This window comes from Leopardus geoffroyi, chromosome B1 (assembly GCF_018350155.1).
Source record: "Leopardus geoffroyi isolate Oge1 chromosome B1, O.geoffroyi_Oge1_pat1.0, whole genome shotgun sequence".
Classification (NCBI taxonomy): domain Eukaryota; kingdom Metazoa; phylum Chordata; class Mammalia; order Carnivora; family Felidae; genus Leopardus; species Leopardus geoffroyi.
The window spans coordinates 140,859,926-140,877,296 of record NC_059327.1 but is presented as its reverse complement, the minus strand read 5'-3'; the positions used below and the strand labels follow the sequence as shown (position 1 = coordinate 140,877,296).

Here is a 17,371-nt window from a genome sequence, read left to right as displayed (position 1 = left end):
ACCACAAGATCATGACCTGAGCAGAAATCAAGAGTTGGGTGCTTAACCGACTGAGCCACCCAGGTGCCCCGACATATGCAGTATATTAACACATATTTTGTATGTTATATGTATTCTATACTGTATTCTTTTTTTAAAACATTTTTTAATGTTTTATTTGTTTTGTGAGAGCAAGAGACAGAGTGTGAGTGGGGAAGGGGCAGAGAGAGAGGGAGACACAGGATCCGAAACAGGCTCCAAGCTCTGAGCTGTCAGCACAGAGCCCGATGCGAGGCTCGAACCCACGAACCATGAAATCGTGACCGTGAAATCAGTTGAGTCTGACGCTCAACTGATGAGCCACCCAGGCGCCCCAATATACTGTATTCTTAAGGTAAGCTAAAGAAAAAATATTGTTAAGAAAATCATAAGGAAGAGAAAATGTATTTATCTGTACTGTATTTATTGGAAAAAACAAAACAAAACACATGCAAGTCAACCCACAGTTCAAACCCATGTTGTTAAAGGGTCCACTATATCTGTGGGACAGATAGGAGTATGAATGAAGTTAGAGCTTTGGAGCTCAGTTATTCAGTGCTGAAAATATTCACAGGCTGGCTATGGGTCAGAGATGTAGATGGTAAAAGTGATTGGTAGATGTGATTTGTGGTAGATTTAGCTTTCTTTTGGATACTAATGATCCATGCTAATCTAGTGATTTGGGGCTGTAATTTGATCTGACTTCCATTTTGAAATTATTTGTAAATTCAGATTTGCAAAAGCCCTTTTTTCCTAAAATTGATATTTGAAGTTTCGTTGTATGCATATCATGATAAGGAAAGCAAGGTTTGGGGTTAGATTTTTATATGGTTTTATTTTATGTACCACAGTCATAAAATGAAAAGTCATAGTTAAACTCTGATTTAGTTGAATGTTTTCAACATAGTTGAATATTTTATAGCTTACATGCTAAGATATCATATGGAAAACGGGGGCATTTATCTGCTTATCTTTCCAAACAAGATCCAGCTGTTTATTTTCTATGTCGTGTTGGTTTTAAATTAGGTAAGAGTCAGTGTGTATAACTCCTTTTATCCCTCATTTCTGTACTTGTTAGTTTTGATGTGCTTGTGGTAACTCACTCCATCCAGTTCCAATTGCTTGTCTTCACAGGCAGTATTCCTTGGGAAAAAAGTAGCTTCTCACCATTCCTTACAATTGTTTTCCTCCTTTAAAGGTATTTTCACATTCATTCTTCTCTCGGTGCCTCTCCTTGGTTGTGAGAAGGAAGAGAATACTGTTTTTCATCCACCTCTACCTCATTTAATATTCTCCTAACAAGACACTTCGGCACTCAAACCAGAAAATGTAAATTTTATAGCAAGCTTTAAGGACTGATATACAGATAGGTGTAAGCCTGGCTTGAGTTCATAACTAGGTATATCATACAGTTTGCTGTATCATCTCTAAGTTAAAGGCAGTATCAGTTGAGATGCTTTTGTCCTCCAAGCTTAAAAGAAAGCTCCAACTGCACCTGCTTAGAAAATGATAGCATTGATAATCTCACATGAGATGATGTAGTATACGAGTGGCTCAGAGGTGTTATGGACTCCTACTGTCTTGTTTGTCTTTGCCTCCCTCGGCCTCAGCTTCATTCTGTATCTGGTCACTCCTGATTTCAAGATGGCTTGCTTTAGCCATTGAAGTCATCCCATGCTTCTCTGTTCACAAACAATAGAACATTCGAAATGTGCTTCTCAAAGGATGGAATCTATATTCTTCTCTTTAGTCTGTTTAGGCCAGTGTAAGTCACATGCCTATCTTTTGACTAATAATAGCATCAGGCAAAGGCTGAGCTCTTCTCCGTGTAGATGCATCAGAATGCTCCCTTTAGAGTAGGAGAAGGAACAGACAACATGCAAAATCAAGTTCTTTTAGGAGGGAGAAATGGGAGAACATAGGGGTAGATATTGGCAACACTGTCTACCACAACATACATATTGATGGCATCATTTTAGAAACAGAGCTGTTGATGTTTCTGCTTATTCATTGTGTGCCCACCTCTGCAAAACATGCAGTTAGGCCCTTAATAAATAGTGTTGTGCTGGAGCTGGCTTGTATTGGCTTGTGAGTTGATTGTTGTATTGTATTGTATTGTTGATTGTATTGTGAGTTGATTGTTACATTTTCAGAAATTTTGCAATCTGATTGATAAATCATCAGTAGCTTTAAATTAACCATCATTATTTATAACTATGGGATTATTTATAATAACAGTCCTTGTTTCATAGGATTATTGAGTCAGGGTTAAATGAATCCATAGGTGGAAATTAGACTGATACCTGGCAAAGAACAAGTTTCATACACCATAGCTATTAGTATCCTTTAAAAAATACATTTTAAGAAAATGAAATCACAGACTCTGATAAACAATAAGTATTATCCATTCATAGTCATCAAAGGGAAATATACGTGAATCACATGTTCTTAACTACTCTGCTTTACTAGTACTATATATTTATTTATACACACAAAACACCTATTAACTCGATTATTTTCGCTTTTTAAACTATTCCAAATCCTCTGAGGAGCAAGGTAAGAGATAAATGCACAAATAATTGTACATTACAGAAAAGTTGGGAAATATGAATCAGAATAATAAAGGGAAAAATCATCCAGAATGTTATTATCTAGAATAGTCATTAATACTCTTTTGGTTTATTTATTTCCACTATTTTTCCTGAATATTTTATATATTTGCAATCATTGTGTATCTCCTTTATTCATTTAATTTTACATTATAAGCATGTGACCTAGAATTTTTCCTATATTTCTTTAAGAAGTTAGTGAATTTTGAAAGTCTTTTTTGGGGGGGGGTATAGTTTATTTTGTAATTAATTGTATCAATTAGCAAAACTTCTATTAGGTAAATTTATCAAATAACTGAAATGGCATTGTACATTCCTGATATCTGTGTAGAAGGATTCAGTGACTTTTTTGATGCCTCAAGCTGAAGTTCTTTAAATATATCTTAGAAAATAAATATGAGAGGGGCGCCTGGGTGGCGCAGTCGGTTGGGCGTCCGACTTCAGCCAGGTCACGATCTCGCGGTCCGTGAGTTCGAGCCCCGCGTCGGGCTCTGGGCTGGTGGCTCAGAGCCTGGAGCCTGTTTCCGATTCTGTGTCTCCCTCTCTCTCTGACCCTCCCCCGTTCATGCTCTCTCTCTGTCCCAAAAATAAATAAACGTTGAAAAAAAAATTAAAAAAAAAAAAAAAAGAAAAAAGAAAATAAATATGAGAAGCACTTGGGTGGCCCAGTTGGTTGAGCATCCAACTTCAACTTAGGTCATGATCTCACAGTTTGTGAGTTCAAGCCCCACATTGGGCTCACTGCTGTCAGCCTAGAGCCTTCTTCAGATCCTCTGTCCCCCTCTCTCTCTCTGCCCCTCTTCCACTCATGCTCTCTCCCTCTCTCTCTCTCAAAAATAAACATTTTTTAAAATAGAAAATAAATATGATATTTTCTATCTTTATCCTCTTAAATGACATTACCAATCATTGAAAGCATACTATTATTAATTCAAAGCAAAACAGAAGAAAATCTGTGTCTATTATTATTAGTTTGTGATACCTTCTTGTGTTTCTTACTAGACTTTAACTTCATATGTTTCCTATTCACCTGAGGCTTGGTGGATGGCTGCTGAAATTGAGAATATGCCCATGCCAGTATCAGTGGACCAAAATGGCTTCACAACAAGGCTTCTATTAACATGTATTCTGTTTTCCCTGCAAATTTGTGGGGTTTTTTTCCTCTAAACATATGCATATCTGAAATTCAAATTGAGTACTCCTTACCTCTTGCTCTCCTCCGTACCTCTAATGAGGTGGAAAAATGTACATTAATGATGGAAAGTTATTTAGTGCTGAACAGAGTTAATTGCTTCTAATCACTGCTTACATCCATCTGGTTTTATGGTAGACAACAAACCTCTTCATTGGGCTTGCACATTAGACATATTGTAAATCACAGAGATGCACTGGCATCTTGCATATTGTGCTTCTATTAGTGAGGCTGCATTTTCATATAGCCCCAATGGCAGGCATTGGGATGCAGATCAACTTGTCCATGTTCTGTTAGAACTGCAGGGAGCCCTGGTGAACTGGCCTCCCCAGGCTCACTTGGAAAGCAGTGGAAAGCTACTGCCTATCAAACTCTGGATGAAAAGCTGCGGAAGAGTGCCAGAGATTGGATAGCATGGTGTCTTTGCCATAAAATTGGAGTTGAAGTGGTAATATTGGTGATTGTCTAATTTTTTTCCCCAAAAGCATGGGGTTAAAGCTTTCTTCTGCTATCATTTGGCAGGGTAAACAGGGAATGTATTGTATAAACAAAGAATCAAGGTTTACAGCTGAGCTGGATTCAATCTTTTATCTTGTGTCTAACACTAATAACTTCTTAAAGCTTGAAGATTTACTGTATTGTATCAGAACTTTAAGATCATCAAAGGAAACCCATAAGCACAAGAATTATGATAAGGAATAGCTTTATTATAGCATAATTATATTTAAGCTAGAAATAATTTAGGATGCTATTAACACAATGATGCCATTGGTTACTATCTATTGATACTAAGAGATTTAGGAAATTAATATGGAAAATATGACCCGACAATCTAGGAAATTTGATAGGATATTATAATTACCCTAATGTCCTACGTTGTAGGTGATTTTATCAGTTAAATGATAAATAGTGCCTAAATCTTAAAAAAGAAAAGGAAGTAAGGAAAAATAGGAAAGGAACACAGGATATTTGTAAGAATCTGATACCACTTTTACTTTCTTTGTACCTGCCTCATTCCTTCTGGTTAAGGGTGAATGACTCCAGAGAGAGGTAACTAAGTCATAAAAGGTACAAAATTTGAAGATGAATAGTAATTTAGGTATTATCTGGTAATATATAGTGTCCTCATTTTATAAATGACAAAACTGAGGCCCAGAAAGATTAAATGACTTGTCAAAGACAGGTCAAAAAGTCACTTTCATGGCAGCATAAGAGTCAGAGATCAGATCATAGTCATCTATTAATTTGTGATTCATATTACCAATGACACGCAAACAAACACCATGTGCTTCCTACCTCCACATTCCCTATTTTTGTATCCCATTTTTATAAAAGAAAAAGAAATGACAAGTTCCTAATCAGTTTTTTGTTGTTGTTGAAAAAAACAACTTAGACAACATAGTGTATGATAACTACCTGTTCAGCTCAATATAAAACTCTGAAATCCTGAAAAGCTTTCTGAATCATGAAAGAATGATTGTGTAGATTGAAGTAATAATGAAGTCTAATTAAAATATTAATAAGACCAAACTTTATTAAAATTAGTAATCATGTATGCCATACATGATAACTATTGGTCCAAATACCTCATTATCTATCGGGGTATATAAATAGAATTTCACTATAGTTAAGTTTTTTGGAATAATTATCCCAACCTTACTCCTATTTTCTTAAAATATTTTTTAATGTTTATTTATTTTTGAGAGAGAGAGAGAGAGAGACAGTGTGAGTGGGGAAAGGCAGAGAGAGAGGGAGACACAAAATCTGAAGCAGGCTCTAGGCTCCAAGGTGTCAACACAGAGCCTGATTCGGGGTTCAAACTCATGAACTGTGAGATCATGACCTGAGCTGAAGTTGGATGCTTAACCGACTGAGCCACCCAGGTGCCCCACTCCTGCTATTTGCTAGTATTTTAATGCTTAGACTAAATTGGATTTCTGTATCTTCCATGCTTCCTCTGTTACCTTTGCAATTGAGCTGAGACTGAATAAAGTCAACTTGATTTAAAATTACTTTGGAAAAATTTTTGAAACAGCCTCAGTTTTGGTCTTGAGATTTGCTTAGATTCTTTAAGGTTCAAGGGCACTATGTGTTCAATTCATGTCTGCTTAAAGTGCTCTTTCTTTAATTCTAGACTAACTATACAGAATTTTTGCATTCTAGTAAAATATTCAGACTCATCTTTATCCTTCCCTCTTTTTTTGGGTGGGTGTTGTGTGTGTATGCATGTGTGTGTACAATGATATATAATGTATACTCATATGTGTAGAATTATGTAATTAAGGAACATATTTATAAATGAATTATACCCTCTTCTTTAGTCTTACAATGGTATTTCAGTATATTTTATTTGTAACTCATCACCTCACTAATGATTTTATTTTATTTTATGATTGAAACGAGATTTTAAAAACTCTGTTTGGCAGTATCTTTTCCCTCCTTCCACATCTTTAGCATTCAACATGAGTGGAAGGCCAATATGGGCTTGGTTGATTGGATGAGGGTTAAATGAAGAGTAGCCATTATTTCCATTGCTTTAATTACGCCATCCTCACGCCATGATGGACCTTGCTCCATTTCCCTCCGGTAGACCTGACAGACTATAACTGACCTAATTGATACCAGATGACAGCTCGAATAAGGCCTAATAAAGAAGTAATCACACTAATCTAATGAGCAAGCTGTTATGATATTGGCTTATAGGAAGCTGTTTTTTAATCCCTCCATTTTTCTTTTATTCTGTATAACCACTACTCACAGTCTCCTTTTCAGTTACTATCGAGCCAGGACTGAAATGGACCTTATGGGGAACGTCAGTTCCAGTTCCTGTTCTTTGCTCTATTAGAAATGAATTAACATAATTTTTTCCACCTTTTAAATATATAAATGCCAAACATACTGAAAAGTTGGAAGACTAGCACAATGATCATTATACCCACCATTCACCTTCAATAACTGTAATTATTATTTTTTGCCATATTTGCTTTGTCTGTATATGTATATATATATATATATATGATATATTTTCTGAGTCATTTGAAAATAAGCCACATGCATTATAACATTCTGTCTCTGAATATTTCAGGATATATTTCCAAAAGAAATAAGGCATTCTCCTACATATGTGTGATATCGTTAGCAAATTAACAATAATATCCAGTCTATATTCATATTTTTTCACTTGTCCCCAAATACCTTTTCTTTTTTTTTTTTTTTTTTTTTTAAATCTGCTGGATCACACACTTTTTTTTTTTCAACGTTTATTTATTTTTGGGACAGAGAGAGACAGAGCATGAACAGGGGAGGGGCAAAGAGAGAGGGAGACACAGAATCGGAAACAGGCTCCAGGCTCTGAGCCATCAGCCCAGAGCCTGACGCGGGGCTCGAACTCACGGACCGCGAGATCGTGACCTGGCTGAAGTCGGACACTTAACCGACTGCGCCACCCAGGCGCCCCAATACCTTTTCTTAAAGAACCAACCATTTTGCTTTCAAACCGTATCTAATCAATGTTCTATTTGTTTTTGCACATTTCCTTGCCTTCTGGTGTAATGAAATATCTTAGGCTCATCTTGTACTTTCCTTATCCTGGATCTGAAATCAGCCATTCTTTCAAGGAGTCCAGGGTCAAGATCTGGACTATAATGCTCATTGCTATAAAAACGTTAATTCCAAGACTTTTCAATGGAATAGTTCGTGTGTTATGTGTGAATGGTATGTGTTGAATTCCAATTAGTATTTCCATTTCAATTTTAATATTCTAACATTTTTTTTATTTTTTGGATTATTATAAACATATATAATATTTATGCAGCAAGTGTTGGTGCCCAAGAGCATTAACATATTTAATTATTTTTTTGTATATCATAAAACAGTCTGAATTATAACACCAGGGCCACTGGGTGGCTTAGTCATTTGAGTATCTGACTCTTGATTTCAGCTCATGTCATGATCCCAGGGTGGTGGGATTGAGACCCTGTTGGACTCTGTGCTGAGCTAGAGCCTGCTTAAGATTCTCTCTCTCTCTCTCTCTCTCTGCCTCTGTTCCTCTCCCCTAGTTGTGCGTGTCTCTCTTGCTAAAATTAAAACAAAATTATGATACCAATATTTCATCTAAATCAAGTTAAAGATTACTCTGTGAGTGGCTTTTGTTTTTTAGACAATATCCCACTCAGTAGTGGGTAGATATAGCCAAAATACTGTACCTAAAAGTCACTTGGAATAATATTTTTCTGCATTATTAATTTAAGTATATGAAAAGTTGCTTCCAATTTTTTTTAAATTTAAATTTATGTTTTCAGGGGTGCCTTGGGTGGCCCAGTTGGTTAAGCATCTGACTTTGGCTCAGGTCATGATCTCACAGTTCCTGAGTTCAAGCCCTGCATCAGGCTCTGCACTGACAGTGCAGAGCCTGCTTGGGATTCTCTCTCTCTCCCGCTGTCTGCCCCTTCCACAATCTCTCTTTCTCAAAATAAATAAATAAATAAACTTTAAAAAATCAATTTATGTTTTGATTGTGTAAAATTTATATGGCTCAGAAGCCTATATATAATATAATATTCATGGAATTGTCACTTCTATTCTTCTATATGTCTTACTATGTTTCTTTAACTTCACCCCATAGAAATAACAATTTCAGTTTCTGTTTTATCCATTCAGTGTTTTCTTTTGTAAAAATAAGTAAACACTGACCACAGGGTGTCAATTTTTCTGCAGTTTGAAGTTGCACGTGTATGTATGAGAGGCAGGGTTCCATATCTAGAAGTCTAGAAAACCACAGGGCCATAGTAAAGAAAGGCCAGGTGTAGGTGTGAAATGAGAGGCAAAGCATGGCCAGGAGGCAAGACTGAAGGAATGTGGCCCCAGGTGGCCTAAGGCCCAGGGCAGCTACTGCTGTAGATGACAGCTATATTGATGACAGTGATGCTCTTGTCAAAAGGCAAGTCACAAAATGAAATCTATTACCAATCTCAAAAATATTCAGTATAGACGACATAAGCTCTTTTTCTGTTCATTTGTTTCTTCATTTGAATCCCTTTATTTTTATTCATATAAAGATTTGAAGATTTTTATGTTTGAAGATCTCTTCCTAATAAGTATAATTTTTCAAATCTAATTATTATTGCTATTATTCGAATCTTCTCCCTGTTTCTTTTCACTTGAGAAGCTAAATTTATAGACTTTAATAAGTACAAAATCTTAATAATCATTTTTGATATTTCTCTATTCTAACTTTTGAAGATAAGAATACTTACTCCTGATTTATGTTGAATACATGTGGAATGTCTCCCAGTTTATTTTTAATTCTATTCTTAGAAATCAGATATTTGAATAATTTTTATTTGTTATATAAATTATTACTTTATGTGTCTTTTTTGTTTTAAAATTTGTCTTCACTTTTAAAAATATTTTTTTATTGTACAAATGCTACATATCATTTGTGTAAGTAAAAAAAAAAAGATGTAAAAAGGAGGAAAGTCACTCTTTTTCTAACCCATAACCCTGTCCTTCTAAGATATCTGGTGTAAACTCTTTGATACTTATGTTTCCATATTTTTATCTGCTTACAGACACATACACATATATAGTAAAATTTATCTTCATTTTAGAAAAATGGGATAAGGTTTTACACATCTCCTGATAATTTTTTTTTTTAATTTATTTAGTAATAACATCTTTCCTGGTCAATGAATTCAGATCTAACTTCTTGTATTTAAATAGTGTACACATTCAATATTATGGATATATAATTTTTTCAAACACTCTCCTTTGTTGCACTTTCAAGTTGTTTCCAGGTTTTGTAATTTTAAATAATTTTACACAAGAACTCTTACACATATATCTTACATACTCATGCTCTTATTTCTGTCAGATGGATTCCTAAGATTGAGAATTCTGTGTCCAATGTTTTGTTTCAATAGATACTCCCAGATTGCCTTCTGTTTTGTTTCAAAGATAGAGTGAACACATGGATATTTTCTTAGTTCCCCTGGAAAGAAACCTTGAGATTAAGAATTGGGTGCAAGTGGTTTATTTATGGCTTTCCATAGTCCAGCAAATGCATGGAACTTTCACCAAAACTTCATTGAAATCAGTGAGGCCCAGGAACTCTGATATGGTACATTTTAAGTACCTGCTGTAGATGTTGACAGGGTCTTACAATACTTCTCCTATTATTAGTTCAATCCAAATATTTAGGAAAGTGTTACTTTGTTTCATTAATATTTTATTCAAAAATTTTTTCTTTAGTATCCACTCTGTGCCAAGCTTTACATTAATTATCATTTATGGGAATTCCCTGTGCTTCTTGGATGTTGATGTCTGTCCTTCCCCAGATTAGGGAAGTAATTATCATTACATTAATTACTCAAGTGGGTATAAAACAAGCAAATACAAAACATAGTCCTTCCTCATATGGAGTCAATAGTTTGGTGGTAAATAAGTACACTAAAGAAAAGGAACATGATTCTGAAACAGTGTAAGACATGGGGCGCCTGGGTGGCTCAGTCGGTTAAGCGTCCGACTTTGGCTCAGGTCATGATCTCATGGTCTGTGAGTTTAAGCCCCATGCCGGGCTCTGTGCTGACAGCTCAGAGCCTGAAGCCTGCCTCAGATTCTGTGTCTCCCTCTCTCTCTCTCTGCCCCTCCCCTGCTCGTGCTCTGTCTCTCTCCATCTCTCAAGGGTGAATAAACAATAAAAAAAAAATTTTTTTTAAGATTTTTGAAAAAGTGTAAGACAGAAAACCCCAAGCCTGACTTGAGCCTGAAGTTCTGAGGAGTATTTTCTGAGAAAGTGCCTTGAGCATTGATCTGAAGCGTGAGCAGTTGTTCATCATATGAATGAAGAGTGAAAGTAACAAATGAGTGTTTCAGAGAGAGCAGTATTTTTTAAGGAACCGTGGAATACAGAAGGACAGTGAGGCCAGAATTTTGAGAATGAAATGAAGAATGGAACAAAATAATGCTGGGACCATGTAACCAAGATCAACATCAACAGTGTTAAGTCATGTTGCTAGTACGTGCCCTTGATATTATGTGATGGAAATGGCACTTTACCTCCATGGTCTTTCTGTCCTAAACCCATAACCCCATACTAATCGAGAAAAACATCAGATAAATCTAAATTGAGATAATGTTCTACAAAATACCTGACCAGTATACCTCAAGGCTGTCAAGATCATCAGAAAGGAAGGAAGTCTGACAAATCATCATGGCCAAAAGAACATATGGAGACACAATGACTAGATGTAATGTGGTATCCTGGAACAGAAAAGAGATATAAGTAAAAACTAAGAATCTCTAAATAAAGTATAGATTTTAGTTAATAATAATGCATTAGTATTAGTTCATCAACTGTAACAAATGTGCAATATTGATATAAGTAATGTACAGATTGAGGGTATATGAGAACTTTGTGTTTGAAATCTTTTGGTAAATATAAAACTATTTAAAAAATAAGTTTATTTAAAAAAATTTTGGAGAGGTAGTAGTTAGGGGTTAAACTTTGTATGGCCTCATAGGCTTTTTAAGGTTTTGGTCTTCTTGTCAGAGAACTCATGACTTACTAAAAAGGAATAACATTCGAATCAAAGGAGTCCCAGGAGATGAAGAGAGAGAAAAAGGGGTGGAAGTTTTATGTGAGCAAATTATAGCTGAGAACTTCCCTAATCTGGGGAAGGACAGACATCAACATCCAAGAAGCACAGAGAATTCCCATTAAGTTCAACAAAAGCTGGCCATCACCAGAATATATCATAGTCAAATTCACAAAATACACAGATAAAGAAAAATTCCTGAAAGCAGTAAGGGAAAAGAAATCCTGAACCTACAAGGGAAAGCAGATTAGCTTTGCAGCATATCTGTCCACACAAACTTGGCAGACCAGAAAGGAGTGGCAAGAGATAGTCAACATGCTGAATGGAAATATATGCAGCCAAGAATACTCTATCCGGAAAGGCTGTCATTCAAAATAGGAGAGATAAAGAGTTTCCCAGACAAACAAAACTAAAGGAGTTTGTGAGCACTAAACCAGCCCTATAAGAAATTTTAAGTGGAACTCTGAGTGAAGAAAAATGACAGAGAGAGAGAGACACACACACACACACACCAAAAGCAACAACAACTAGGAAGGACCAGAGAGCATCACCAGAAATACCAACAGACAACACAATAGCACTTAATTCATATCTTTTGATAATCGCTCTAAATGTAAATGGATTAAATGCTCCAATAAAAAGACATAGGGTATCAGAATGCATAAAAAACAAACAAAAAAACAAGACCCATCTATATACTGCCTACAAGAGACTGATTTTAGACCTAAAGTCACCTGCAGATTGAAAGTGAAGGAATGGAGAACCATCTATCATACTAATGGATGTCAAAAGAAAGCTGGAGTATCCATACTTACATCAGACAAATTAGATTTTAAAACGAAGACTGTAATAAGAGATGAAGAAGGGCATCATATCATAATTAAAGGTTCTATCCACCAAGATCTAACAATTGTAAATATTTCTACCCCCAACTTGAAACACCTAAATATATAAATAAATTAGTCACAAACATAAAGACTCATTGATAATAATACCAGAATAGTAGGGGACTTCAACACCCCACTTATAGAAATGGACAGACCATCTAAGCAGAAAATCAATAAGAAGCAATGGCTTTAAATGACACACTAGACTGGATGGACTTAACAGCTATAGTTAGAACATTTCATTCTAAAGCAGCAGAATACACATTCTTCTTGAGTACACATGGAACATTCTTCAGAATAGATCACATACTGGGTCACAAATCAGCCCTCAACACGTACAAAAAGCTCAAGATCATACCATGCGTATTTTCAGATTATAATCCTATGAAACTTGAAATCAACCACAAAACAAAAAAATTGGAAAGCCCTCAAATACATGGAGGTTAAAGAACATCCTAAAGAGTGAATGGGTTAACCATGAAATTAAAGAAGAAATTAAAAAGTACATGGGAGCCTATGAAAATAAAAATGACACCCCAAACCTCTGGGATGCAGCAAAAGTGGTCATAAGAGGGAAGTATATAGCAATGTAGGCCTTCCTAAGGAAGGAAGAAATGTCTTAAATACACAACCTAACCATATACATAAAGGACCTGGGGAAAGAACAGTAAATAAAGCCTCAAACCAGCAGAAGAAAGGAAATAATGAAGATTAGAACAGAAATCAATGATATTGAAATTGAAACAAAACAAAACAAAACATTAAAGCAGATCAACGAAACTATGAGCTGGTGCTTTGAAAGAATTAACAAAATTGATAAACTTCTAGCCAGATTAATCAAAAATAAAAAGGAAAGGACCCAAATGAATAAAATCATGACTGAAAGAGGAGAGATCACAACCAAGACCACAGAAATACAAACAATAATAAAAGAATATTATGAGCAATGATATGCCAACAAATTGGGCAGTTTGGAAAAAATGAACAAGTCCCTAGAGACATATAAACTACCAAAACTTAAACAGGAAGGAATAGAAAATTTGAACAGACCCATAATCAGCAAAGAAATTGAGTCAGTAATCACAAATATCCCAACAAACGAGAATCTAGGGCTGGATGGCTTTCCAGGGAAATTCTATCAAACATTTAAAGAAGGCTTAACACCTATTCTTCTGAAGCTGTTCCAAACATAGAAACAGAAGGAAAACCTCCAAACTCATTCTATGAGGCCAGCATTACCTTGATTCCAAAAGCAAAGACCCCACTAAAAAGAACTATAGACCAATTTCCCTGATGAACATGGATGCTATATACTAGCCAACCAAATCCAATAATACACTAAAAGTGTTATTCACCATGATCAAATGGGATTTATTCCTGAGCTGCAGGACTGGTTCAATATCTGCAAATCCATCAATGTGATACATTACATTAATAAAAGAAAGAATAAAAACCACATGATCCTCTCAATAGATGCAGAAAAAGCATACACAAAATACAGCATCCTTTCTTGATAAAAACCCTCAAGAAAATAGGAATAGAAGGATCATACTTCGAGATCATAAGGCCATATATGAAAGATCCACCACTTGTGCCATCCTCAATGGGGAAAAACTGAGAGCTTTCCCCTTAAGGTCAGGAATATGACAGGAATGTCCACTCTCACCACTGTGATTAAACATACTGTTGGAAGTCCTAGACTCATCAATCAGACAATAAAAAGAAATAAAAGGCATCCAAATCAGCAAGAGGGAAGTCAAACTTTCACTCCTTATAGATGACATGATACTCTATGTGGAAAATCCAAAAGACTCCACCAAAAAACTGCTAGAACTGATACATAAATTCAGCAAAGTCGTAGAATATAAAATCAACATACAAAAATCAGTTGCATTTCTATACACCAATAATGAAGCAGCAGAAAGAGAAATCAAGGAATCAATCCCATTAACAACTGCACTGAAAACCATAAAATACCTAGGAATAAACCTAACCAAAGAGGTAAAAGATCTGTACACTGAAAACCGTAGAAAGCTTATGAAAGAAGTTGAAGAGGGCACACAACAACCTATATATATATATATATATATAGGTTATCAAAAAGAATGAAATATTGCCATTTAGAACAATGTGGATGGAACTAGAATGTATTATGCTAAGTGAAATAAGTCAGAGAAAGACAAATATCATATGATTTCACTCATGTGTGGAATTTGAGAAACAAAACAGATAAACATAGGTGAAGGGAAAAAAAACAGAGAAGGAAGCAAACAATAAGAGACTCTTAACTGTAGAGGACAAACTGAGGGGTGCTGGAGGGGAGGTGGGTGGGGGGATGTGTAATTGGGTGATGGGCATTAAGGAGGGCACTGGTTGGGATGAGTACTGAGTGTTATATTTAAGTGATGAATCACTAAATTCTACTCCTGAAACCATTGTTATACTATCTGTTAACTAACTTGGGTTAAAAAAAAAGTTTTGGTCTTTTTTCTAATATACTTGAAGATCTGTGATCTTTTAAATAGATGTACCATGATTACATTTACTTTATTTAAAATATCACTGTGCCTGTGATGCCAATAACTGAATGGGAAGTGTGGAGCAGGAAATCCCATTTTAAGGCTCTCTTAATATTCTTGGTAAGTGATGATGATAATATGGACTATGGTGGGGTAGTGGAGAGGAGCATGAAATGAACAAAATAGCGTGTTGTGGATGAAAATCACAGCATTGGATGGCTACCTTGATACCATCAGAAATAACAGGCTTGAGAGAGGAGATAATACACTTAATCTTATGTCTGCCACTGGGCTGGCTTTCATTTTCTTGTGTAGAGAATCTGAATGGGTTTAATGGAGAAAGCCTGAAAGAGGCCTGGAGTCTTATTTCCTGCTCTTTGATGAGTAGTAGTTGGCTTTTTCAACTCAACAAGGCTCCAAGTTAATGGCTACTAGTTAATATAGCTTCAGTCATAGGGGGTCTCCCTTAAAAGAGCTGCCTTTAAACAGTTGTCAATTCATACCTCTCTTAGTGTGTCTTATTAAAAAATATCAAGGTGCAGTCAGCATACACTTACATTCTGGCTATTTCCAACTGCTTGCCCTCATGCTTTACATTCTGTGGGAAGGTAGTATCCCTTCCAAGTTAGGCCAGATAACAGTTTTACGAAACATTTTCACCATGGTATAAAGAGAATTACCAGCTTCCAAGCCTACAAAGTGTGTGTGTGTGTGTGTGTGTGGTAGTGCTGACTTAGTGACTTCTAAGTGAATGCCACATATTTTAAGTTTTTTTTTTTTTTTTTATTTTTTATTAGGTGTAGGTAAACTGACTATAAAGAATGACCAAAAAAATGATGCTTAAAATAAGATAGAGGTAAATTTCTTTGTGTAAACTGTCAGAGGAGAGCAGGCAGTCAGGATGAATAATCAGCTCTGCTCCATGGGATCATTCATGGACCCAGGGTCTACACACTGTAGCCCCACCACTTCTTTGGGTGTGCTATCTGAGCTCTTCACCAGGTGTTCATTCACAGAAGGGGAAAGAAAGGGAGTAGGGGGTCAGAGTTGCCTTTTTAAAAAGTGACATGAGGGGCGCCTGGGTGGCTCAGTCGGTTAAGCGTCTGACTTCGGCTCAGGTCATGATCTGACAGTCCGTGAGTTCAAGCCCTGCATCGGGCCCTGTGCTGACAGCTCAGAGCCTGGAGCCTGTTTCAGATTCTGTGTCTCCTTCTCTCTCTGCCCCTCCCCTGTTCATGCTCTCTCTCTGTCTCAAAAATAAATAAACGTTAAAAAAATTAAAAAAAAAATTAAAAAATAAAATAAAAAAAGTGACATGAAAATTGCACATCTCTTTTGCTTGCATCAGCTATGGATGGCAACATGGATTTCATTGGTGACTTTAGACAGCATTGTTTTAATGAGGTGAGGTGGGCTAGATTTAGGATGGAGTGGGAAGAAATAATACAAGCAATTTTTCAATGAGAGAAAAAGCGTAGTTGGAGAGGAACTATTTGTTTTAAATAGGAGAGATTTGAGAATGTTTTAATGTTGATGGGGAAATTTGAGCAAGCACGTAGAAGTGAATTGCAGAATTGTGCTGGAATTTGACATAAATTAGTTTGAGAGTCTGAATGGATGCCTCAAGAAACAATTTGAGATCAAACTAATAAGTTGGCTGTGGAATTTTTAAGTGGGACAGATATTGTGCCTTGGGTAGGAGTGGACATTGTCCCCATTGTATATTCAGACAGAGCACCACCAGTTCCATCAATTCTTTTTTATATGACAAGGTTTCACTTTGGTTACATTCATCTGGGTGACCAGTCCAGTTTGTCAGTGTCCCTCCTTAAGTGTGGTTTCCAGAAGTGGAAACCATTTTTCATGTGAGAGTGGAAGGTGATGGACCATCTTTCCTTTGAATGGGTTACTATGTTTCATATAATCCAGCCGTATTTTCCTTTGGCAACAAGGCTACACCACTAAGTCTCACTGAGCTATTTCTCAGCAAAAATTCCCTTCTCTTTCTCATATTAACTGCTGGGTAAGTTGCTTCTACCCAGAATTTGATCAGTTCATTTATGAAAATATGTAGATACTTCCATTTTTTTAAAGTAAATTTCTGCCAGTTTATTTTAGTCCATAGTTTGAACTCCCTCAGTTTTTTTGGAACTGGATTGTATCTGCATTAGCCATATTTCCCATTTAGGGGTTTATTATAAAATTAATAATAGGTTCTATGCATGAGATGAAATACCTTTTAGCAATGACAACAAAAATAATAATAACTGCCATTTACTGGGAGCCTAGTGTCTATTCTTATTGAATAGAGCAGTGTAATGAGGTGTAGTGCATATGTCTTCTCATTTAAACTTTGTACAACCCTATAGGGTTGATTTTTGTTTTGTTTGTTTTCTGGCTTGAGTATTGTATTAATTACCTAAAATAAAACACTTTGGGGGAATATTAGTAATTTTGACAGGTTTTTCCAACATCAATAATAGTACTGTTATTATAGCTACCAAACAACCCCACCACTAAAAACCTTTTTTTTTTAATTTTGTTTTTGTTT

At 35.8% G+C, this 17,371-nt stretch overlaps 1 long non-coding RNA gene across 1 annotated transcript; it reads right to left on the bottom strand.

Annotated features, from left to right (window-relative positions):
* Positions 1–421: 421 nt before the first annotated feature.
* LOC123583314 lies at positions 422–1,670 on the bottom strand. Its single transcript, XR_006704829.1, has 2 exons — positions 1,547–1,670; positions 422–1,251 (listed from the first exon to the last, which is right to left on the bottom strand). It is a non-coding gene; the product is annotated as an uncharacterized LOC123583314 (long non-coding RNA).
* Positions 1,671–17,371: the final 15,701 nt, after the last annotated feature.